At 42.0% G+C, this 25,792-nt stretch overlaps 1 long non-coding RNA gene across 1 annotated transcript; it reads right to left on the reverse strand.

The window, feature by feature from the left end:
• Positions 1-10,788: 10,788 nt before the first annotated feature.
• LOC139084510 (uncharacterized) lies at positions 10,789-18,456 on the reverse strand. The gene is made up of 3 exons (XR_011541945.1): positions 18,351-18,456; positions 13,497-13,644; positions 10,789-11,160 (listed from the first exon to the last, which is right to left on the reverse strand). It is a non-coding gene; the product is annotated as an uncharacterized lncRNA (long non-coding RNA).
• Between the last annotated feature and the right edge of the window lie 7,336 nt (positions 18,457-25,792).

Here is a 25,792-nt window from a genome sequence, read left to right on the forward strand (position 1 = left end):
GCAGTTCATGCTATCCAGGGCAGCTCATTCCATGGCCGGGCAGTTAGGACTGTTGCCCTACTCAGCAGGCAGACCTATCCACAGGCAGACCTTCCTGAGGTCACTCGATGTCGTCTAGGAAATGGAATTTCTCTGAAAATCATCTCGTTGGAGTACCCACTCCCTTCCACAGTTTTCAGCTGGGCACTTTAGAGAAAAATGTGTTCTATAAATGCTGTATAAGAAGGATTTGATTATCAGCACCTTGAGATTTTTCTGCTCTTTGTAGCATCTAAGCTTTCATCAGCATGTATTTTACATTATAACCAAACAAATAAAGTTAATGACAACACTAATTTTAGAAGCTATGGGGGGAGGAGAGATCTTAACTGGCCCAGGAAGGGCTCTGCCCCCGAGAGTGTTGGAAATCCCTCAGCAATTCACCATTACGCTGTACAGCAATGATGCCAAGACCAGCCTGGAGAACTTTCCATATGTGAATATTAACTTTCCGGTACTTCCAGATTGCTTGTTTCAGCAGCTACTGTCTATTTTTTCCAGAATAGCCACTAATTTGAATGGAATGTCTGGATTACCACAAACCGTTCTCAAAGAATGTATTTGCAGAGTGCGTCTGCTCTCCTTACACCCTTCCCAAAGCCTTCCACATCCGTTCTTTGCTCCTCCTCCGTTTTGGGGTGATAGTTCTACTGAGTGACCCTGGTGACGCCCGCAATCTCCCCTTCTCTCACCCCTCCCCATTTTCTCCCTCATGAAAGCTCTTCTAACCAAATTAATTTTCTAGACAACAAAAAATGCTTTTCTTTTTTTTCTCTCTCCTTCACATTTCTCTAAACGGCTTACTAATGTTAGACAAATTTCTTTCAGTGTTAGAAAAATCAGGGGGAAAGTGTATGGTTTTGCAGATTGTTTTCTTATTAGAACTTGAGCTTCAGTGTTTTCACTAGGAGTCTTCTGTTATTAAGCATAATCCCCAGAATTTATAAAATAAATTCTCAGCAAGTTTAGGGTGCCATACAGTTATTAGTTAATTAGCTAATCTATGGAGCATCCCCTTGAGCTGGTTAGTTGCTATGTACCCCCTACAAACTTTTATGAGGAAAGAGACTACTTTTGAACTCAAGGATAACCCAGTTCGTGAGTGTTAACTTCTGGGTGGAGAAGAAAGCAACCCTTGTCTCAAAGAACACGGAAAGAAAAGGTAGAGCTGGAAAGGAGGTTCTCAAATGTTTCACTGTTGGAACATCTATTCCTAACTGTCCTTCACCCTCGGCCAACACATCTCACCCGCATTCCCTCCTCCCCTTCGAAACACAACACACGCTACTGAGACTTTCTGTTTCAGCCGGTAGAGAAAAGATAAAGGAAAGGTTCAAACAGAGGACTGGGAAGGAGCAAAACGATAAGAAAGAAGCCCGGGCTTCTGCACACAATCAGAAGTCAGCTTTAATGACTGACTGACCCATGAACGAGAAACAAGACCATTTTGGGGGTGGAGGTAGGGGTTGCTGGGGAGAAAATCTTCCCCAGAGCTGATGTTATCACCATCAAAGAACCATCTTCCTTTCCAGATTTCATGTCTCCTCGAACTTTCTGGAATTTTCTTATGATTCTGTGCCAGAAAACACAGTTCCGTGTGTCTATAGTCTGGAAGCAGATGTAGCCTGGGATGGGGGCGGGGGACCTTTGAAAAGATCCTACAAGATACTGAAGGAAATTCAAACTGGGAACGTAGGATTTACAACGGGAAGAAACACTTAATCTGTCGTCCGGTTCTCAGATTTGAGTCTAAATTTAGATCATGGTATAGAAGAACGTGAGCAGGCTTGAAAAGCTTTTCCTGCTCGTTCGACATCTCTTTACCTCTTCTATTTTAGCCTTACAAAGGAAGTTTTACATTGTTTTTGTTTTGGAGATAGAAGGGTCCTGAAAAGTCAGCCACTGGCTTCACAGAGTGTTATCAGCTCAATTCGGAGTTGTACTCAGTGAAACCTTGTGATAATGTGTGCTAAGACTTTTTTCCATATCTGCTGTTAGATAGTGGGACCTGAAGGACATTTGCTCGGGTGTAACCGATATAGTCATTAGGAGTCAACTTTTCCCAAATTTAAAGTCTTAATAGATATCAGTGATCCAGGCCTTTGAATGCCTGGGCTAGTTTTAAGAAAGCACCCAGCAACCTGGAAATATTCACAGCAGCAATGTCACCGCTATGGTCCCTCCTCAGCGAGACCGATGGATCCCTAAAGGGATGATTTTGGTGACATACACCACACCTTCTTATCCCTCTCCTTTCTTTCATCCATCCTCTGGTCCCGTCTGTATCCCCACGTCCTCCCACCTATGTCCTCCCAACTTTGTTGAAGTTGCTCTCTCTTTCTGGAATGTTCTGCTTCCTCAATTCTACTTATTATTCCAGGTTCTGTGTGAGTGCTGCCTCTCCAAAAGTCTTTCTTCCCTCCTCTTGACTGGATGTAACTTTTCCTTTCATTTTATTGAATGGCAAAGCGATTCGTTGATATCTCATATAAGGCCCCATATTGTGATTATTTCCATATAAATCCAATCTCCCTTTCCAGATTATTTGATACTTGACTGCCTGATACATGATTGGTTTGTTATTGTTGCTTCAAAAATGTCTAATACTGTGTCTAACATATTGCAAAGAGAAGCTCATTAAATGTTTGATGCACAAATAGATGAATGTGGCCTTGAGTAAGAACAAAGATAGATCTACTCAGGGCGTAGATTGTGCCACACAGCTAACGTCCTAGGGGAAGAAAGTTGTACGACAGTGAGCGGTGTCCCCAGCCCTGTCCCCAGCTAGAACACAGAGCCCACTGCATTTGCCTCCGCCACTCTCCAACTTAGTTTCCCTCTTCTTCCCTCTGCATACCGGCCAAACTCATCTCCTCATCACAGGGGGGAAACGTCATGCTCATTCTCGGGCCTGCAGCTTTTCTCGTGACATTCTTCCCACCTGAAATACCCTACTTCTCTGCTTCTAATTGTCTAAGTCTTGCCCTCCCTTCCATGCTCAATTTAAAGTCCACCCCCTCCAGGAAGCCTTCCTTGACAATTTTAGCCCTTGGAAGCAGTGTGCTTTGAAGAAAGGGCAACAATTAAGATTCACCATCCCTGCATTTTAGTTTCTACCAGCTGGGCAATTTGCCTCATCTCTCCTGACCTGTTATTCTTTATCTATAAAATGTGTACTTGAGGGCCAGCTGGGTGGCGCAGAGGTTAAGTTTGCACGTTCTGCTTCGGCAGCCCGGGGTTCGCCGGTTCTGATCTCGAGTGTGGACATGGCACTGCTCATTAAGCCATGCCATGGTAGGTGTCCCACATATAAAGCAGAAGAAGATGGGCACAGATGTTAGCTCAGGGCCAGTCTTCCTCAGCAAAAAAAGGAGGATTGGCAGCAAATGTTAGCTCAGGGCTAATCTTCCTCAAAAAAAAAAGTGTACTTAAATTACATGGTCTCTAAAGCCCTTTCTGGTTAACACATTGTATAACACTAATCTCTCCAATTTTAGAACTTTTAGCACATATATTGTTGCAACCATTCATTTGGTACCAAACCTGTAGTAACCTGCATTGTTACTTATCTTTTTATGTATAAGTCTGGTTCATCTAACTTGTTTGTAACTCCCTCAAGGGCCAAAAATGCATCCATTAATTATTTGCAGCCCTATCATTTAGGATAGAAGTTTGGTAGTAAATATTTTTGGTGATAATGACAATAACAGACAGTTACTAATGTCTGTACTTTTTCCTGATTCTGCTTTGAAGATGCTGTTGTTACCAGAAAAACCCTTTGTACTTCTTGAGCTCTGCAGGAATGGAAGTTATCTACTGACCCAGGAGTACTCATATTGGTAAAAACCATGGGATCCACCCCTTATTTGCTTGTAACTTTGTGCCTTAGTGTAATTCTTTTAAAACAGCTTTCTCATCTGAGTTTTATATGAGGAAGATAATCTCAATATTGGCAGGTACTGTTGGCTGGCCGACCTGGTCTTCATTTCTAACCCCCTTCTCTCTTGTCTATCACTGCTATAAGGGCTCTAAAACATAGAATGTTGTGTTCCAGCTTCTCTTGCAGCTAGAATTGGCAATAGGTTACAGTTATCACCAGTAACATATAATTGGAAATCTGTAGATAGTGTTGTTTCTTTTCTGCTTGTTTCCTTATTCTGCCAGTAACACACATGTAATGGTTAGAGCTGTAGCAGCTATTTTGCAACCATAAGGGGACAAACAAAAAATGAAAACCAACATGCTAAGGTTGATGGAACAGAAATATAGTGAGATCCTGGGTCCTTGTCAGTAGCATTGGGCAGCTCTCTCAGCCCTGCACTGTATATTTTGGAACTTCTTATTACATGAGAAAACGACCCCTACTCTCCATCTATTTAAGGTACTGTCATTGAGGTTTTCTCTTACCTGTAGCTGAGCACATCTCTAGTGGGTATACCATTTCACCAGTTTGGTATAATGGTGAATGAGATAATAATGTAAATCCCTTGGAATCTCCCATAGCGAGCCCTCAAGAGATGGTTGCCGTTATTACAATTATTTTAAAGTATGCCTCTGTTACCACCTCCTTTCCCGCAGCCCCCACCCTATGGCATCTGAGCTTCACAAGGGAAGAAATACAAGTATAAATCATCTTCTTTTTCTTCCATAACCTACAAATTCCTGAAGATACACTACTGTTAGTCTGTTTGGGTTGCTATAACAAAGTGCTATAGACGAGGGGTCTTATAAACAACAGAAATTTATTTCTTATAGTTCTGGAGGCTGGAAGTCCAAGATCAGGGTGCCACTGTGGTCAGGTTCTAGTGAGGACTGTCTTCTGGGTAGCAGACTGCCAACTTCTGGTATCCTTTTTTTTTTTTTTCTCTCCAAAGCCCCAGTATATAGTTGCATATCCTAGTTGTACGTCCGTCTAGTTTTTCTACATGTGATGCCACCACCGCATGGCTTGATGAGCAGTGTGTAGGTCCTCACTCAGCATCTGCACTGGTGAGCCATGGGCTGCCGAAGTGGAACATGTAAACTTAACCACTACACTACTGGGCCAGCCTTCTTGTATCCTTACATGGTGGAAAGAGAGAGCTCTGGGTCTCTTTCATAGAGGCACTAATCCCATTCATGATGGCTCCACCCTCATGACCTAATCACTTCCCAAAGCCCCCACTGCCTAATACCATCTCCTTGGGAGTTGGGATTCAATGTATGAATTGGGGGTGGGGACACAAACATCAGGTTAATACAACTACCATATTTCAAAGATGCCATCTTAAGCAACATCTTTCTAGAAAGCAAGAGACTAGAACACTGAACTGAGATGTTGGCCTCCACCTGTCTCCAACCTTCCTCCCTGTGGGTACCAGACAAACCCAGGTCCAACAAAAAGCCCACCTTGGGGCCTTTCTTTGCTTCTGCACTTACAGACTCTTGCCTCAAGTCATACGTGAATGCCCTTGCCCTGCTCTTCACATGCTGGTTCATTCTCAGTCTTCAGCTTCAGCTCACGTGGCCCCTCCTCAGAGAGACTTTTCCTGATGGCCCTTTCTAACATTGCTTCCTTCATGACTCTCCATCTCACATCCTGCTTATCTTCTTCTGTGGTTGTTTGCTTGTTTGCTTGTCGTTTGTCTTCCCTGCTGGACTGAACACTTCATCAGAGCAGGACTTCGTCAGTTTTGTTTACACTGTGCCCCAGCAGATAGCACTGTGCCTGGCACTTAGTAGGTGCTTGCTATAGATTGAATGGAGAGAGCTTTCCCTCTCTCACCAGGTGAGGACACAGCAAGAGGGCAGCTCTCTGAAAACCAGGAAGAGGGCCCTCACCGGAACTCCATCATGCTGGCACCCTGATCTTGGACTCCCAACTGCAAAACTCTGAGAAATAAATTTTTGTTGTTTAAGCCCCCCAGGGCAGAGTATTCTGTTGTAGCAGCCTGAACTGACTAAGACAATGCTTAATAAGTATTTTTTAATTCAATAAACAAATTTGTAAAAGCTCAATGCAGTTTTAGTTCTAAGCTAAATTCTGTGCTGATAAAATAGGATAAAAGAATGACTTATTCCTTACATGTCAGAAGGATCCTTTTTTTAAAACAAGATTCAAGACAGATTTTAAAAAGAATCAAGCTTCACTTAAAAAATTCCTTTCGTGTTCAGATTTTCAGGAGCATCCAATAACATTGCATGAAGTGAAGAACATCTGTGTCTCTCCCACATGTGCAATATTTAATTGAAAAGGTTGCTAAAGACTCTTATGTCTTCTAAATTTAGTGCACTTCTAATTAAATGTTTTCCTGTTTCATTTCATTGGGAAAAGCCATAAAATGGTGGGCAGATCAATGAACAGCAGTGATATTTCTTTTAATCTTAGCATCATAAATCACCTTGGCTTTGGAGAGCCACACACAGATGGGGGATTTGGTCTGTTGTGTTTAGTGTCTGTGATTTACTCTTTGCCAAAGTCTCAAAGGTTGATGAAAGTGGTGGGGGGGAAGCATAAAGCAGAAGTGCTGTGTATGGATGTGTGTGTTCTGAACGTGGTGGATGTGTGCAAACATGTGCTAAAAAATCAAGTTGGCTTCTTCAACTTTGGATCACACATTTAGGAGAGCTGGGTTGAAACATTTGGAGCAGACTGCAATAATAATTACAGGAGTCATGGGAAATTTTTAATCCACATTTCTCAAAAGGGTAAGCAATGCATCTGTTTAGAAAAAAACATGGGAGTTGAATTTATAGAAGCCCCTTAAAAGAGACAAGAGCAAAGAATATGGAATAATAGCGTAGGAAATATAAAATTTAATTAAAGCCAAAAAAGGTGTAACTATTAAATACATTCTCAATTAAATAAAAGGGAAGATTGAGGAAGAAAGATTTCCTAAATGTCCAGAAGCTGGAATTATGGAATTTGGACACATGAAAAAAATTTATTATACTTCCATAGTGTATGAAGAAAAAATAAATTAATGTTTATAATAATATATAGTATAGAAATTTCTAGGAGTTCAACTAAACAAATCTAAAAATACTTATAACGGGATAAGTATTTGTGAGTTAAACATATTTTATCTTTTAGTATATAATAGAAATACAATTTTATATAGATATCCCCAGCTAGTTTTCATTCACTGATTAATCCTTACATCACTCCAGTTAGGTCAGTGGGTTCATTTGCATTTGATATATACTGATGTAGAAACTAGTAACTAACTGAGCAAGTTGTGTGACTTGCCCAAAGGTACCCAGTTAATCACAGTGGGGCTGGTTGGGAAGAGAGCATAAACGTGTGACTCAGTGTGTAGCTTTTCCTGGTTGTGAAACTGCTCTTCTTCCTGTTTACATTTTCAGTTTAGCTCACATATGTTGGACACCTGGAAGTTTCTCTACATGGCACAGAAATAAGAGAGGGAAATGAGGCAGGGTCTCTTTTGGCTCTCCCCACCCGGATTCATATAGTGGAGGCTTCCCTGAACATAAGAAAGGGATTTGGATGTTGGGCAGCCACCAAATGACAAATGCCTACTACTTTGAGCACGAGTTATAAAGTGAAGACTAACATTTTGCTTCTTAAAACTTGCTCTTTGTTAGAAGCTGGTGCTAAATATATGTTAGTTCTAGCTACTCACTAAGCCAAATAGAGCCTCTGTCTTAACCCTGTTGTTTAGCATTTCATGTTTGGGCTTTTTGCAAGTAACTTGCAAAAGAAATTGATTTTTTACACAGTCGTAAAGAGCATTAAAATATATATTAAATCACATTTTTACCTAAAAGATTTTTTCCTAAGCATTCAAATGGGCATTAGCTCTGTCTTCTGTGGCTTCTCTAAGTAAGTTTATAGTTTATTGAATAATGGTAAAAGCACAGTCTCAGTAAGTGCTTTGCATGTATATTAACACCATCCTTGCAACAACTCTAAGAGGTAGGCATTATTATTATCTCCATGTTACAGACGAGAAACTGATGCCCAAAACATCAAGTAACTTGCTTAAATGTCTCACGGTCAGTAAGTGGCCATTGCCCCAGGCTGCAGGCTCCAGAGCCCGTATCATCAGCCACCACAATATATAAGCTCAAATAGCACATGTGAGAAATGGACCATCCTACACGTTCAACCTCGCATAACGCCCTTGCAAAACTTAGTTTTTTCCCATACGTTGTTTTCTGCTTTGCTCTACTAAAATGTTATAAATCAGGAAAACAATGTCATCTCAAATCATTAGGAATACAGAAATAGGAAACTTTTAATATCTGTAGTCATCAGTGTAAACAGAAGAAATCCTGAAAAATGCACGAGAGGGAGAGAAAAATAAAACTTCTTAAGCCCCAAGAGGGGCCTTGCTAGGTCAAGCAATGTCCTTCCGCTTTCAACCATAAAAGTGATTTTTAATTTCTAGGGAGATGGTAATCTTGTCTGTTTTTAACATCTCACAAATAGTACAAAGAAACAAACTGACAACAAAAATGAAAGAACCCACCAAGTCTGAGTTTAAAATAAGACAAAAAAGCATAGGGCTTTTCAAAGGTTAAATAGGTTAACCTAGGGTTTTCGGCATTAAATAGATCATGACTGAGCATCTATCCTTGCGTTATGTGAACCAGAAATTCTAGAGAATCTAGTCCAGTTAAATTACGCTCATCTCATCAGAGAGCAACCATTCAGAAGCATCTCATTTTATTTCCTGCTTGCTCCTAATTTCACCTGACAGTCATTGTCCAAAGTTTCCTTCCATGACGTTTATTTCCACATACAGTTCTATGTAGTTTCCTTTGGTTATGTGTCCTTGCAGATATCTTTCTTTCTCTTAACCTTGCACTTAATTTCCCTTCAGGCCTTTTGCCTCTCAGTTCTTGCTTCCTTGAATTTCAGTCGTTCCTGTTGTGCAGCATTTTTTTTTTTTTTTTCCTGGAGGTTCTAGTCTGGGTCATGTGGAAAGATGCTGTCTCTTGGCTGCGTCTGGCAAAGTGAGGTGATCTCTATGTCAGAGGATTTGGGCAGGGTCCTCGCCACTGTTTACCAGCAACCAGTTGGCTCTGTGGGGGCAGCTTGGCTGGAATCCTGAAAGACCCTGCTCCCCTAAAACATGGTCCCTACTGTGGATCCCAGATTTAGCACTGGGAGCTTTTTTTAAAACAAAATGTGTTTTTCAAAAAGGATTAGTGTTTTTTACTGGGAGTTCCATCATTGAGCTTGGAGGACACTGAGGGAATGGAGCTCAGAACAGGGACGTCATGAGGCGGCTGGTTCTTGGGAATAGGTGGGCTGTGGTGGGAGACAAGCCTGACACGAGCATCAAAGCCCGAGGGACCAGGAACCAGCTTCAGGTAAGTGGGCTCCAGGCAGAATGCACAAAAGGAAGGTGTGGAATACAAAACGGAAGGAGAATGAAGATAATTCCCCTGCTCCATTAACTGCTCCAGGCTAACTCTGGTTAAATACATTATACCGGGAGCTGTTATTATTGGAGAAATGGATTGTACCGTTCTTGCCTCTGCATTAAAACCCAGAAAAATAGAATAAAACATGCTTCACAGAAAAAAGTTTTCTTGAGTAACGTGAACAGGGAAATTTGTAAGGCATCCCATTGCTTTAATTATGCCAATACTCAGAGTGAAAATATGATCCTATATATTCATTTGCTGAAAACTTAACTCCGGTTGTAACAACAAACCAAAATGAAGAAGGAAGGAGGACTTGCAAGCATATTTTATAGACAGCTGCCATCTGTCTCCATGAAACCATGAAAGCCGGACTCCAGAACAAGTCTTTTGCCTGATTCTTATCTTCTACTTCAGCCCCTCCCGCTTTTCCTCTGTCCTTTCTGAGGCAAAGCTTTCACTCACCTCAAATGATACAGAAATAGTGCTAGACTCTTTGGGGGAAGTTCATGGGAAGTTGAGTTTTTTCATAGCAACATAATAGAGGAAATCCTTAGCTGCTCGGGGCAGCTGACATTTCCACCTGCCATCCTAGTCAAGGTACATGTTCTCCTTATACTCTAACAGCAAGTCATGTATTCATCTAACAAAGGTGGGTTTTGTCTTTGAGCCCCTTTTGAGCCAGGCAGAGAAAGTAATTAGGGCAAGGCATTGAGATACCCAGGTTCCACTCTTCCTGCACTTCTGTCATATGACCTTGAACAAAGTACTTCACCTCCCTGAGTCTTAGTTTGCCTCATCTACAAAATGGGGACGATAACCTGAGCCTGAACTGCCCCATCGGCTCTAAGTATTACTTTACGTACTCTACACCAAAGTGCCGCCCCAACTCGGAAACACTTAAAAACGTATTTCATACAAAAATAAGATAGTTGCAGTAAAGAACTTATGCAACCTAGGTAAGAAAATACCAGAAAAATGAATTCCTGGTTCCATACATTTCAAATGATTTCGCTTGCTGACCTACAAGGGAATAGTGATAACAGAGTCACCAGAGGAGCAAAATTTACATACACGAAGGACTTAGTTTTGTGCCAAATGGCTTTTAATCAGTCATACTGTTAGCACAAAACAAAGAACTTTTGATTATGTGTAGCAAGACTCATTTGAATAGATTCAGCTTAATCACATGGATAAGGCCCCAGCTACATTGCAATATTCAATGAGATGAGGTATAATCTGATGTAAGAAATCATATAGGTTACCTTCTGTTCCAGTCAGAAGCAGCAGGTCCACATTTTTGGTCTAGCCTGGTGACTATGTTACCAAACCAGGTTAATTTTACCCATCCCACAAAAAGCCAATCACCAAGACAAGTTTGCTGCAGACAAAAGGTTTATTCACAAGGCAGCCAAGTGAGGAGGCAGGAGAACAAATCCCAAATCTGCTTCTCCAAAAAATGGGGATTAGGGATATTTATGGGATAATCTGGCAAAGTGGTCTAAAGTATGGTGACAGATGGTTGGAGGCAAGGAGGAGTGAGGTAATTGTTGATCTGCACAAGTGTAGCCAGGCTTCATGGCTCTTCACAGGATGCATGGTCACAAAACGGTGGCATTAGCATGATCCGAGGGTGGAATGTTTAGTTCCCTAAAGTCAGGAGTTCACCTACTGGACACCTGAGCAGGCACAGTTGGTGGGTTGGCGGTCTTGTCCCGTCTGAACTGGACAGAGGCTGACTCTTAGTTCCTGAAAAACACTCATCAGTTACCATGGTGACCCAAGCATCAGGGAGATGCTATCCATCAGGAACCTAGTGGGAGTCAGATAAGATATTGCCTAAGCAGCACAGCTAACAGTGGGCTGGTGAACAACTAAAAGCTACAATTAATAGTTGCCAAAAAAACTTGAGTTACCAGCTACCTAACCATTAATGGCTAACTGTCCACCAGTTTCAACTGGCTTTATAAAATATCTTCTGTTCTACCTTTCCTCAATCGTACTAGCAGGCATTTCTACTTAGGAAAGAAAGGAAGTTATGATACTATTTAGCTTTCAGGGATAAAGATTTATTGAAAAGTTAAAAAATATATATATGACATAGAAACCAGCGCTTCCGATCTGGCTTCCCTTGCATGGCTGTCAGAGTACTGGTAGCTTCACCTAGACTGTCTAACGCCCCTAAACTACCTCTTAAAGGGCCTCTGTTGTGGAAAAGTAGTCAGCGAATTCCAAAATAACACGTTTAAAAGCTTTGAGGATTATCAACAGGTCTGGTCTAGTTCCTGCTTGCTGAAATGGGTAAACTGTGCAGGTGGGCCCCTGGCAGACGGCCAGGGTTGGGTGGAACAGAGAGAAGTACTTATTCATGACTGTCCGAGCAAAGACCAAATCCTCGTGGAAGGTAGCCAGATCTAGCAAGGCAATACTGAGTGTCCTGGGAAGGAGTCAGAGAGGGCAAGGGCTCTGTCTGTGAGGAGGCAGGATGCGAAATGCCATGCAGGATTGAGGCTGGGCTGCACCGGGGCCAGTATGCTGTTAGGGGTGCTTATTTCAAGGCCAGCTGAGCATGGAAGGAATGAATGGAAGCTAAAAGGGACTGGACCGAGGCTGCCCAGGTAGCTGTAAAATGAGCAAGACAGATCGGCGACTGCACGCAGAACAGCAATTCCTGTTTTCAGCAGGCTTTATGCTCCCAAAAGATAAACAACCACCACAAAATACCAGTCATGGCTTGGTTTGCATTCAATTCTGTAAACATGCATTAAATGTCTACTTTGTGCAAGACACAAGACACAGTGCTAGATGCAAAGAAGAGGGGTTAAATAACTCTAATAAAGTCATAAAAGAAAGGGCAGAAAGGCAAAACACCAGCGGGGGAAAGAAACCATGAGGAAGTTACACTGCATAGGATTCTCTCAACTGCCCGGACTGCCTCGGCCTGAAGCGAGCTCTGTTCCCCTGAGTCTGTCTGTATTATGCAGTAGACACTTTCTTGAGGTTTTATATCTTATACTCAGCTCTCTCATTTGTGATGAAATATTTAAGGAGAAGTGACTATGTGCCAGGAGCTGGGAGATATCATGAGGCATTAGGTGCAGTTTCTCCCCTCAAGGAAGTGTCCTCGGCTGCCTGGCTCCACTGGCTGCCAGCGCTGTCTGGGGCCCACAGTCCTCTTTTTAGCTAAGGTCTTCCTATCACCCTAGACCCCCTGAGCCTCGATTCCCAAGTCAGGGTCCAGGCAGCGTTGCATTCCCCGTGCTTTGCTCCTCGGCCGCCACATTCCACATTGCTGACAAAGCTGTGCTCCACACGCGCCAGTGCCCGCTCAGGTCCGCGCTGTTTCGCCTCACCTGATGATCCTTTATGTATCCTGTTCCAAACCTTTCCCACTCTCCTCCAGCAATAGCACACCCTTGCACTTCTATTGCATCTATCATCTTACCTCTCAGAAACCTGCCCAAGTATATCAAGAAATGCAATTTTCACGTTTTCTCTCTCCTTTCACTCTGGCCTCCTTTCCTTCCCTCCTGTCCCAGAGGAAAACCGTCCTTCTTTGTCGTAGCCTAGCTTCTTCTCCACAGCACTGTTCTCTCTGCTCACAAACAGACCGACACCCTTCATTCTAGAAAGAAAAGCTTTCTTCCAACTGTGCATCTCCCGTCCTGCTTCTATCCTAGCCCTTCCTTCTTTTCAATGATAATTTCTCAAGGGAAGAGCATGCATTTGTGCTTCTGCCAGCACATCTGCATTCTTTCCTGGCCCGCTGTGGTCCTACTCCCACCCGCCACATGCTTTGCAGAGGTCCCTGCTCCCAAGGAGGTCACTGATGACCCTCTAACTCTAAGTGTGAGACAATTGCTGCTCACCTACAGCCAAGTTTACGTTGCTTGCTAAACATCAATTCTAATTCAACACATCCAAATTCAAATGCATTACCTGTTCCCCAAACTCTGCTTCTTCTGTCTTGTGTATCCCAGGTAAACACATTATTACCATCTCCTCAGTGCTCAGGCTGAGGCTTCAGTTGTCTTTGATTCCTCCTGTCCTCTCCTCTTCCCCACCCATGCCACCTAATTACTCACCAAATTCTGTTCTTTGGGAGCATACTCATATCTGTGCCCTCCTTCCTATTCCTTCTGCTACTTCTCTAGTTCTGGGCTTGGAGGCATGGAGTGCAGCTGGAAGTATGGAGGCCAGCAGAAGAGATTCGAATTCTGATTCCACTGTGACCTAGGAATAGAGCCCAGGTAAAGTCACTCTCTGAGCCTCCACTTCCTCATCTGAAAATCAAGGTGATAATTACCTCCTGGAGCTGTCATGAGGATTAATGTAAGCATGATATATGTAAAGGGCCTAATATGTGTGTGGCACAATGTAGACATCAAATATGTTAATTCTCTTTTCTTTTCCCTTTACTCAGATTGTTTTAAAATTCATTTTTTTTTTTGAGGAAGATTAGCCCTGAGCTAACATCTGCCGCCAATCTTCCTTTTTTTGCTGAGGAAGACTGGCCCTGAGCTCACATCCGTGCCCATCTTCCTCTACTTTATATGTGGGATGCTTGCCACAGCATGGCTTGGCAAGAAGTGGACAGGTCTGTGCCTGGGATCCGAACCAGCAAACTCCGGCCACAGAAGCGGAACGTGCACACTTAACTGCTGCGCCACTGGGCCAGCCCCAAAATTCACTTTCAATTGCTAACCATTTTCCTGTTTTTTTCTCTTTGCAATCCATCCCTTGTGTCAGTACCAATTATCTTCCAAAAACTAAGATTTAACGTGACATTTTCCTGGTCAACCACTTCTGGTAATTCCTGATTGCCTGAATAAAGTTCCTATCCTATGGCATGATGGTCCAGGCCTTCCATGATTTGTAGCTACTTATTTCCATTAGACCGTGAGCAGCTCTGCAGGACTGTAAACACCTACAGGACTGACAGGGAGCTTTTCATCCAAGTTTCTCCGACTCAGTGACTGGAACACAGTGGAGAATTAAAACATGTGTTACATCTGCTGCAACATTTCCACCCAACTTCACCAAACGTCCATTCATTTCCTTTGATGAATTACTTCCTTGGACATACCCACTATGCCATAAGCTCCTTGGGGCCATTGCATTTTAATCCTTTCTGTATTCTTAGTTAAAAGCCTACTTTATAAATATTCATTGACCATTTTCAAAGTACTGACAATTGTTGAAATTGTTGATGAGCCTTGAAGGTTCATTATATTATTCTTTCGACATTTATGCATGGCTGAAAAGTTCCATCATAAAGAATATTTTTAAATTTAATGAATAAAGGAAATGGAAGAATGAATGGAAGTATACTACCCACTTCTGTGCATTTGTTCATTCTATTCACTCTACCTGTTACATTCTCTCCATTTCCACCAGTTCCAACATTACAACTTCAAAGACCCATCTTTCTTTTGTAAAATGATCTCTGATTCTCCTGATTTTTAAATTGATCTTTCTTTACTTTTTACTCCTAAAGCATCTTGTTTGCTATTTGTGGCTGAGAAGCTAGTCCTCCTACAACATCCATTCTCTCCTTCTTCCATGGAAAGACACCCAATTTTTAGCTGGGCTCATGGCCACTCAGAAAAGATTTCATTTCCTAGGCGTATTTATATCTTGGAATAACCAGGTGATGAAGTTCTCACCAAAGAGATATAAGTGGGATTGTTCTGTGGTGACTTCTGGGAAACTTCCTCAGAAGACAACTGAGCTGTATCCCTTGTCTCTTCTTTTTGCCTTGACTTCTATCATGCTGTCTGGAATGAGGATATGATGGCAAGAGATCTAGCTGCTGTCTTGGGCCATGAGAACCAGAGCCACATCCTAGAGATGATGATCAGTGAGCTAGAAGGAGCTGGGTCCCTAGGAATTTCATGGAGTGGACCCTGGACTGGATGCCTACGTGTGGGCTTTTACGTAAGAGGGAAGACAAGCCTCTTATTTTGGGTTTTTATTTCTCAGAGCCAAAGTTATTTCTAAAAAACACACACTTTTTCAATAACATTTCTTCTTTAAATTATATTCAGTTGTGGATATGCTGCAGGATATAGGATGTTTCTTCTCTTTGGCCCCCTTCCTTTCAATGTCACTCACAGATTAGAGATGGCATCAACATGCAAAAGAAAGGTTTGCTTGCCTTGTAGACTGAATGTGAAAGACCTATGCCCAGTAGGGGCCTATGACTGTTCTGGCACAATGGGGCCTGGGACAACGCCCAGTGTCCTAGGGTTCCCGTGGGAGGAGGGCAGAGGGGTAGAAAAGATCCCAGAAATGTAAAGGAAGAAGAGAAGAGGGTTGAAGACTAGAAGTTGAAGGGACTTAAGAACATCTGAATGGAACGGGATCTGTGTGAACTGCAGGGTGATTGGATGGGAAAATGAAGACACACTTCTATATTCTTTAGGCCAGGGTGTGTTTGAGAGGAGTTACTGGTAAGATTGTGTTCTTTTGTGTGATGAATAATACCTGCACAACCCTCCAGTTGCTGCTAGCAAACTTAAGGTTGACGTTCTTCTCTCTCTCCATTGGGACATTTAAGCTTCTCATGGGCAGGGTCTATGTTGTATTCATGGTTTTACTCTACACATGTTGCCTAGTTCACAGTTCACAGAGATGCTAAGTAAATGTTTGGTATTGTTGATATGGAGGAGCCTGATTATGATTAGCTTTAGTTTTGAAATATCAGTCTCTCTGGGATTTGTTCCTGTGTTAGAACCCGAAAAGAATAAGGCACTTCGTCCTCTCCGGCCCTCCTCCCTCAGAGTGTAAGGTGCTTCTCGGAATTTGCCTAAGTAAACATATACCCAACACACATGTTTTTGTGCAGAAGGCGACATTAATAGCCACGGGTGACTCTAGCCAAGTATTCGTTAGCTTACCTTCCGATCTTTTTCTATTCCATTCATAATTTTACTCCTCTCTTTTGGTTACAAGCAAAGCAACCAGAAAGCGAGGGAATGTATCTTACTAATGACTAAATCTTCAACAAATATTCATTGAATGAATGAATAACAAATCGACACATTTCTATGAATCCTTGCTATAACCAAGTGATCATAACCTACTTTGTCTTATTTCTTAGTTACCAAAGGACAAACTAAATGTCTACCAAGATGGTATGTTTACCAATCAGTATTTACCACACGTCAATTTCCATATTGATTAGTGTGAGGGACCCACAAGACCCACTTTATAAACTGAGTAGAAAATACACACAAACAGAGAATAATTTCATTCTAACCTGTAAATATAATACCATTATAAATGAAATGAGAGTTCAAAGAAATAGTCACATGGCCTGGAGGGAAAAGTTAAAGATGACTTCATGGAACAGGTAAGCGGCAAAGAAGTTAGGATCTGGCTGAGCAACATGGAGGAAAAAGTGATTTCATGGGTTGGAAAATCATGAACCAAGCTCATGGAGCGAGGTCACAAGCCAAGGTCATGAAGTTTTTGTACAGAGGAATAATGAAAAGTACATTTTAGAATACTGGTCTGGTCGTGTTCACCTGGATGGAAAGATGCTTTTCTTTCTTGTCATAACATCAGGCCGGGGCCATTGCGAGGCCCTAGTCTGTGTTTGTTGAGAGAATGAATGAATAAACAAATGTCTTATTTATAATAAATGAATTGCCCTTTCTCCTTCATTCCAATGGGGATACAATAACTGTTATTGTCTTCCCATTTCTCTTTCTGTTTAAATCGTCTCTGCTTTTCCACCTTCACTTTCATTGACCACCGTTCTCTCCCTCCTTCCCTTTCTTGGTCTGTTTAGAGTCTGAAGCAGAAGCACAGGAAATGAGATAGAAGGCAGCAGAGCACAGGGCAGCCTGCTGCTTCCTGTGTCCGGCACGATGCATGGCGGCCACTGCAATGATCCCTTGTGACTTCCTCCTTGCAATGTTGCCACTCTGACTCCAGGAAGATGCCAGAACTATTTTTGCCAAGCCTTAAAATACTGCTTCTCTTCAAGCTTGAGCTACTGCATGTACTACATTTTCCAAAGTAGGATAATTTGGTTATTGGAAAAACTATATATTATAAAAAGAACATTGTACCTCTTGTCTATTCATGAGAATCATTATTTTCCAACAAGAATCATTTCTTTTATAATCAAGTAATTCAGTTTGAGTCAACTGCTTCTCTGTGATAGACGCTGTCAGAAGAAATATTGTGAATTAAAAGCTTTATTTGTTAAAGTTAATTAAGTCTTTTGGTAGAATTTTGAGGCTGGTTGATAAATATATTTTGCACAGCTAGGAAATACAATCAATATGGATATTTTCTTTGATGACTAAATATACTCACATTTAGTCTGGCTTTCATACAAAAACATAGTAAAGGACAAAGAAAAGACAAAACAAACTAAGAATCACTCATAATCCCACTCTATAGATACAACAGTTGTTAACAGTTTGATATATGGCCTTTTATCTTTTTTCTTCTGCATTTATTTATGTGATTTTAAATTTAAGAAAAGGAAATGCACTTTCTTTTCCAATTAGGCAATATGCCAATCAATATTGCTGCACTGCCCTCCCTCAGTGTATTATTATAGTTTTCTTAACTAATCTAGTTTTTAGTTTTAAAATTGTTTTTCGTGTTTTGATATTGTAAATAATATTGTGATGAACACTCTTATCCAAACATCTTAGTACATCATCTCTGTTTCCTTGTGATAAATTGTTTAATGCAGAATTTCTGTGTCTAAGGGCAAACATTTTAAAGATTTTTGATCCATATTTCTGCTTTTTATTCCCTTCTACAAAACTTTTAATGATGCTCTAATTTTAGGCAAACAATGCCAGGCCCAGGCAAATTGTGAAGGCCCAAACATTCTGGTTCCGGTGCTCACTATGTCTGCTCTCTCCCACATAGAAACCTATTCTCTGGAAATAATCCAATAAATTAATTCTCACCTGGATGAAGCCGCAAGACCGTCAGTTACACAAAGTTGGGGGCAGTGTTGGCGTGCGCTGGTCAGTTAGCCGTGCAGGGCCTGCGGCTGAGAGATGCTTACTAAACACTTACTGGAAGGATGGAACGAGGTGTCCCTCCTCCCTCGTCCTGGTCGGCATCAGTCAGCTTTCCCACAGAGTTTACATTTTAATAGGAAGTCACTTGATGATGGAGTAATAGTTTTCTAATTATATAATTTCTGCCAACTGTGAGGCAGTAAGGAGATATGCTCTGGGCAAGGCAAAGACAACGAACCTTTCTTGTTATCTCTGGAATCTCATTCCATAGATTGCTAATCACTCTGCCTACTCATAAGTGGAGGCTAGGGGAAAAAATTTCTCTGAAATCCCAAATTTAAGCATTCCACTCTCTGACCATGATACATTGCCTTCCGGCCTACTTACCAAAATGCCTCAATTCCAAATGTTTCTATCTCATTGGGACTATCTGTGCATTGAACGTCATTTTTCAAATATTCTTCTCATCCTTCTTGCCCAGGCTTAGACTCCACGGTCCAATTCTATAATCACTTCCTTGCCAGCCACCCTTAACTCTGTTTCTCCATTCTCTCTCCATTGACTCATCTGGCAAAGCTCCATCCTCCAACATAATTACACTTGTGCAACTGAATACTGTAGAAAGTTGCACAACTGTGCTGGTGAGTCTCATCTTAAACACGTGACACAGATTTCAAATGGACCCTTGACACTTTCTGGAAACCCTAACACATTTTCTGCTAAGATATTTGTATCATCCCTTTTTCTCTCTTCAATAACTAATCCAATCTTCCATCTTCCTTCTGTACCTTCACTTTCATAATTCATGAAGAAAGTGAAAACATTAGATTGGAACCTCCTCATTGTATCACCATTACCTACCTATGTCTCTGCTCCTAGTCTCTGTCTTCTGCTTATTAAGGTAGAAGGGAAAGGTTCCTGTCCAAGCAAAGCCAAATGTCCCCCTGTGCTCTGGAGGTCATCGTTTCTCGTCTACTCCAGGGCTTCCGTCTGCATCTTCACTTTCTCCTCTCTACTCAGTCAGCCTCATCAGCATCTTTTAATAGCTCATCTATCGTCCTAGAGATCTCCTCACTTTACTTCAAGCCCTCTTCAGCTAGCATCTCATTTCTTTACTCCCCATTCACAACAACTACTTCAAATAATTGTCTGTACTCTTTTCTTTTTCATTTCCATTTTCTTTCAAGTCCACTCCTAGGCTTCTGTCACTAAAACTAAGCTCAACGACAACTTCATCCTCATCTGATACAGTTGACCCCTCTACTTGGAGCAGGCAAACGCTCTTCTCTTTTGCCTCCCTGGTACTTCCTAGTCCTCCTCCTACCTTCCAAGTCACTCCTTCCCAGTTGCCTTTGCTGGATCCTCCTCCTCTTCTGGAACTCTAAATTCTCGTGTGCACCAGGGCTCTCTCTTCCTCGCTTCCTTCTTTCCAGAGGTGGTTCTCTCTCGGAAGCCCACAGCTGCTGGTAGTGTCTGTACTCCAATGACTCTTAAATATCCATCTCTCCCACGATCTCTCTGCTGAACCACAGACTTTATCTGACTTCTTATCTGTTATAATCATTTGTTGGTCTAATAGGTGTCTCAAAATTAACATGTCCAGTATGGGATGTTTGGTTTTCCTGTTTCTCCCCATTTCTTCCTATCTCAAGTAGTGGTACCACCACCCTTCCAGTGGACAGGCCAAAGTCTTGAAGTTACTCTTGATTCTTCTCTCTTTCCCTCGTTCACTATATCCAATGCATCAACAAAACTTTATTCTCAAATTATCTCTCTAATCTGTTCGCCTGTCTCCATCTCTACTGCTAACTTTAGTTGAAGCTGTCACCAATTTGCCCTTGAATTGGTGGAAGAACTATTTAACTCCTTCTGCCTTTTATCATTTTTGTCCCTTCTGAATCTATTCTCCACTAAGCACCCAGAATGATCTTTAAAAAAAAGTAATCAACTTACGTTGTTCTTCTTCTTAAAATTCTTTAGCAGGTTCCCATTGGATTTAGAATAAAGTCCAAACTCCTTTCCCCACTCTATATGGCCCCATGTGATCTGACCCCTGCTTCCCTTTCTGACTTGTACCACACATTTCCTCAATCATTGTGTTCCAGGCTTACTGATCTACTTACTGATCTACATGACAGATGCAGACCTGCCCCAGGGCCTTTGCACTTGCTAAACCTCTGTCTGGATCATCCTGTCTAAACCAGTTCAAACCCATTAATCATTGTCCTGTTGTATGTCTTCAAGGCTCTTAACTCTAAAACTTTCAACAAAGTACCTTACTCTTAGTAGATACTCAGCAAATATTTTTTGAATAAACGAATGGTGTTGATCAACGAAACTTGTTCACTGATTGATTCATGCTTTAATTATCTTTAATAAAGAACATGCTTGCGGGGCTGGCCTGATGGCACAGCAGTTAAGTTCATGTGCTACGCTTCAGTGGCCCGGGGGTTTGCCGGTTCAGATCCCCGGTGTGGACCTACACACCACTTATGAAGCCATGCTGTGGCAGGTGTCCCACATATAAAATAGAGGAAGATGGGCACAGATGTCAGCTCAGGGCCAACCTTCCTCAAAAAAGAAAGGAAGAAAATGCTTGGGCATCTACCCAAAACTGAAACAGGGTTAGAGTTGAAAGAAATGTGAATAGAATTACAAACAATATATTAGCATCACTTCAGAGTCAGTCCTTTGAATTGCTGTATTTGAGGTAGTTCCTGAGACTGTAATAGAATGATAGTCTAGCTGTTTCTGCACCTAATCTATCCACCTCCCCTTACTGACAGCTCAGAGCTCTGGTTCCCCTGCAGAAGCAGTGCTCTCTTCACCCACTGAAGCCAAAATTTCTAAAGATGGACAAAGAGGAAGCGCACACTGGCCAGTACCTGCTCTCCACATCTGCTGCAGTTTTCTCGACAGCCGGGTCTTATCCACACGTGTGGCTCTGGTATCTTCCCTTTGTCTTTGATATTCTGCATTTTATTCTGAGGGGCCTAGCTATGGATTTATTTTTTACTTATCCTGTCATGATACAGGGAGCTTCATCACATATCTTCAATTATGGAAAAAATTTCCATCCTTTTCTCAGTAGTGCTATTTGGTGTTCTTCTTACTCTCTTCTCTGGAACTCTGCTTCAATTGATCTGGCATTTCTCATTTTAGTCTCCAGGTCTCTGAAATGATTTTCATGGTTTTCCTTTTTATATCTCGAGTCTGAATTCTGCAGTATTTCTTCCAATCTTTCTTCCGTTCCCTCACTTCTCCCTCTAGTCAAATGTTTAACCTGTCCACTGAGTTTTTTTTTTTTTTAATTCCAAGTACAGTCATGTGTCAGTTAATGATGGGGATATGTTCTGAGAAATGTGTTGTTAGGCAATTTCGTCACTGTGCGAACATCACAGAGTGTGTTACAGGCTTTTAGTTAGTACCGGCCCTGACATCAGCTCCCCTACACTGAACCCAGCCCATGTGGGATTAAAACCAAAAGCCCTCATCCCGGTTCCCTGCTTCTTTAGTTACACTCATATGTCAATATCTGTTTCTTTAACCTTTGACTCCCTGAGCTTCACAACCAAATAGAAGTTACAAATTGTTAAAGCCCAGGTGGCCTCACACTAAAGTTTTGGCTCATCAGGAGTCCTTGAAGTTTATTACAGGGAAACTGATGTCCAGACAATGGCAAGAAACAGAAGCTTCCCAGGCCCCAACTCCTTGGCTTCCTGGCACCAAAATCCAACATCCACCATCCACCATGGAGGCAGACAACCAAGGACAGCCATCTGTGTATTCCTTATCGCATGTCCCTCTGACCCCCATGCCCCTCCTGCAAACAGCCTCACAGCGCTGACCAGCAAGGTCACAGGCTCCCAACTCCCTACAAGCAGCCATATTGCTCGCAAGCTTTTAAAAACTCCATACTCGTTTCTTAATGGGAGCCAGCAATTCTTAAGGCATGATGCCATTGCTTGCTCCCCCTGCCTGGCAAAGAAAGTAAAGCTATTTTTCCTTTTCACCCAAGACTCTGTTCTCGTTATTTGGATCAGCACCTGGCTCAGAGACCAAACTTTCAGTAACAAGTGCACTTACACAAACCTCGACGGTATAGCCTGCTACACGCCCAGGCTCTCTGGTAGAGCCTATTGCTTCTAGGTTACAAACCTCTACAGCATGTTATTGTACTGAATACTGTAGGCAGTTGTAGCACAATGGTAAGTATTTATGCACCTAAACGTGGAAAAGGTACAGTAAAAATGGTAGAAAACGGTACCCCTGTATAGGGCACTTACATGAATAAGCTTGCAGGCCTGGCAGTTGCTCCGGGTGTCAGTGAGTGAGTGGTGAGAGAATGTGAAGGCCCAGGACACTGCTGGAGACTTTACAAACACTGTACTCTTGGGCTACACTAAACTGATAAAAAAAGTTTTTTTCTTCAATAATAAGTTAATCTTAGTTTACTGTAATTTTTTACTTTATAAACTTGAAAATTTTTATAAACTTTTTGACTCTTTTGTAATAACACAGCTTAAAACACAAACACGTATATCTGTACAACAATATTTTCTTTCTTTATATCCTTATTCTGTAAACTTTTTTCCATTAAAATTTTTTTTCCTTTTAAACTTTTTAGTTAAAAACTAAGATGCAAACAGGCATACTAGCCTAGGCCCACACAGGGTCAGGATCATCAATATCACTGTCTTCCATCTCCACATCTTGTCCCACTGGAAGGTCTTCAGGGGCAATAACGTGCATGGAGCTGTCATATCCTATGATAACAATGCTTTCTTCTGGAATACCTCCTGAAGGACCTGCCTGAGGCTCTTCTTGAGGAGGTGTTATTTTTTTCAGAAATATGAGCATTGTGGTCTGCTTGGTGTGTTTATTTTTTATCACAGATTTTCTTGTAAGCAGAAGATGCTCCACGAACATTCTTCTCTATTGACGAAAACCTTTCAGTGTTGGCGGGTCTATGTTTTCAGTTTCTTTTTCTGGTGAGGAAGATTGGCCCTGTGCTAACATCTGTTGCCAATCTTCCTCTTTTTGCTTGAGGAAGATTATTGCTGAGCTAGCATCTGTGCCAATCTTCCTCTATTTTGTATGTGGAATGCTGCCACAGCATGATTTGATGAGCGGTGTGTAGGTCTGTGCCTGGGATCTGATCCCGCTAACTCTGGGCCACTGTAGTGGAGCATGTGAACTTAACCACTACACCACTTGGCTGGCCCCTTCAAATTTTTTAAGGAGTGTGTTGAGCCATACAAAAGCTTCTGCTAAGCTTTTCATTGGGGATTTTCTTGGGGGTTCTTCTTCTTTTTCTTCTCCTGCAGTTTCCTTTTCTCTTGCCTCTTCTTCAGCTGTGTGTTCCTGTTCCAGTTCCAAGAGCTCCTCATTAGTCAGTTCCTCAGGAACCGCCTTCAGGAGCTCCTCAGTGTCATCCTCATCCACACCCAGGTTAAAGTTGTGTGCCATCTCAGCCACAGCCTTATTGGTTTTTGCAACCTCCTCATTCTTGGTAAATCCTTTGAAGTCATGGACGAACCTCTTGAGCGTCTTCTTCCTGATGCTATTCATAAACTCCTTGGTGACATCACCCCAAGCACAAGCAAGGTTCTTGACGCAGTCATAAATATTATAATCCTTCCAGAATTTCATCTTTCTTCCCCATAATATCCTGTTCCTGCCTTATTGATTATGTTTCTTCCTTGTTTCAATATTTTAAAGACAATTATTTTAAACATTCTTTCATATTGTTCTATAACTCTAGTTCTTAGATGGAAATAATCTCTTTTGTGATTTTTTCCTTGGGGTGGTTCATTTCCTGGTGGTTTGTAATTTTTACCTATGAGCTCATCTGTGGTGGTGGTTGTTTTCTGAGACTCCCAACTTCCTCGGGTTTTGTAGATAAATTACAGGGAAGACAGGTCAACTTCCTGTGGTTCTCAAGACTGGTTGCCTGGTTGGAGTGTTCTTGCATCTCTTTCACAGATGGGACAACTCCTCGGCCTTATACAGGGGGTTCTTCTCACAGAGGTTAGTGGCTTCATATTTTGACGTGTGTGAACATCATATATTTGATCTATGAACACTTGATGTGCGAATATTAAAACCCCAGCTCCCAACTCCTAAAGCTTATGTCAAGTTCTAATACTTTCTTTATCCATTCAATTTTACTCTTGCACCCTACTTTAGCTTTGAGTTTATTGTTAATTTCCAAGCCTTAAACTTTTTTTCATTCAACAACTATTTATTGAATGCCTGCTGATATGCCAGGCACAATTCTAAACCCTAGAGAATTAGCAACGAAGAAAATAAGGTCTTTGCCCTCAAGAACGTTACATTCAAAAGATTTCTCTTTCTTCTTCCATGCTCTAAATGTACTGGAAACATTTTTAACCAGCATTTCTGTGTGTTTGGAATGTATGCTTACGTGGGAGATGTACGTTATGTGGGAGGGCATGTTCCTGCAGCAGCTCAGTCTGCCACAATGCCCAGTGGTTCCCCTCTCCTGCGTGTTCCCCTGCAAAGTTGAGAGGATAGGAAGGCTTCTGGCATACCTTGAAGACTATGAAACTAAGTCTGTCTACATTAATTTGGGAGGCAGCTGAGTATAATTAACCATGAAGAAAATGGGCTTTGGAGCCTAAATGCCTCGGCTCAAAACCCGGCTCCACCACTTAGTAGTTGTGTGGCCTGGGCAAAGGTCTCTCTTGGTGTTTCAGTTTCCTCATCTGGAAACGCAGTCCAATAACAGTATTTCCTTATGTGCTTATTGAGACAATTCAGTGTGGGAAGTGCTTAGACTGGTCTCTGGCATACTGTAATTACTGATTAATTAGCTGCAACACAAACATCAGATGATGCTATGGTCTGCTGTGTGTCCCTCCCACCAAAACAATTCCTATGTTGAAGCCCTAACGCCCAGTGTGACTGTATTTGGAGACAAGACTTTTAGGAGGCAATTAAGGTTAAGTGAGGTGGTAAAGGTGGGGTTCTAATCCAATAGGATTGGTGGCCTTGTGGAAGAGAAAGAGCTAGATTGAACTCTCTGTGCGTACCCACCAAAGAAAGGCCATTGAACACCCAGTGAGATGGTGGCCATCTGCAAGCCAGGAAGAGAGCTGTCAACACAACCGAGTCAGCCGCAACTTTGACCAGGGTCTTCCAGCCTTCACAACTGGGAGAAAGTAAACGTCTGTTGTTTAAGCTGCCCACTCTATGGTATTTTGTTATGGCAGCCTGAGCAGACTAATCCAGTGACCCAGTGCTAGACACAGTGCTCTGTGACTGGTAGGTCTTCAAGAGGTGTTTATTGCTGCCTTTATTGTTGTGTTTGGGTTCTGCCACCTGCCTACCTCATGAGTCAGGGCATGCTGGTGAGATGGCCC

The sequence above is a fragment of the Equus przewalskii genome, chromosome 7 (genome assembly GCF_037783145.1).
Source record: "Equus przewalskii isolate Varuska chromosome 7, EquPr2, whole genome shotgun sequence".
Lineage (NCBI taxonomy): Eukaryota > Metazoa > Chordata > Mammalia > Perissodactyla > Equidae > Equus > Equus przewalskii.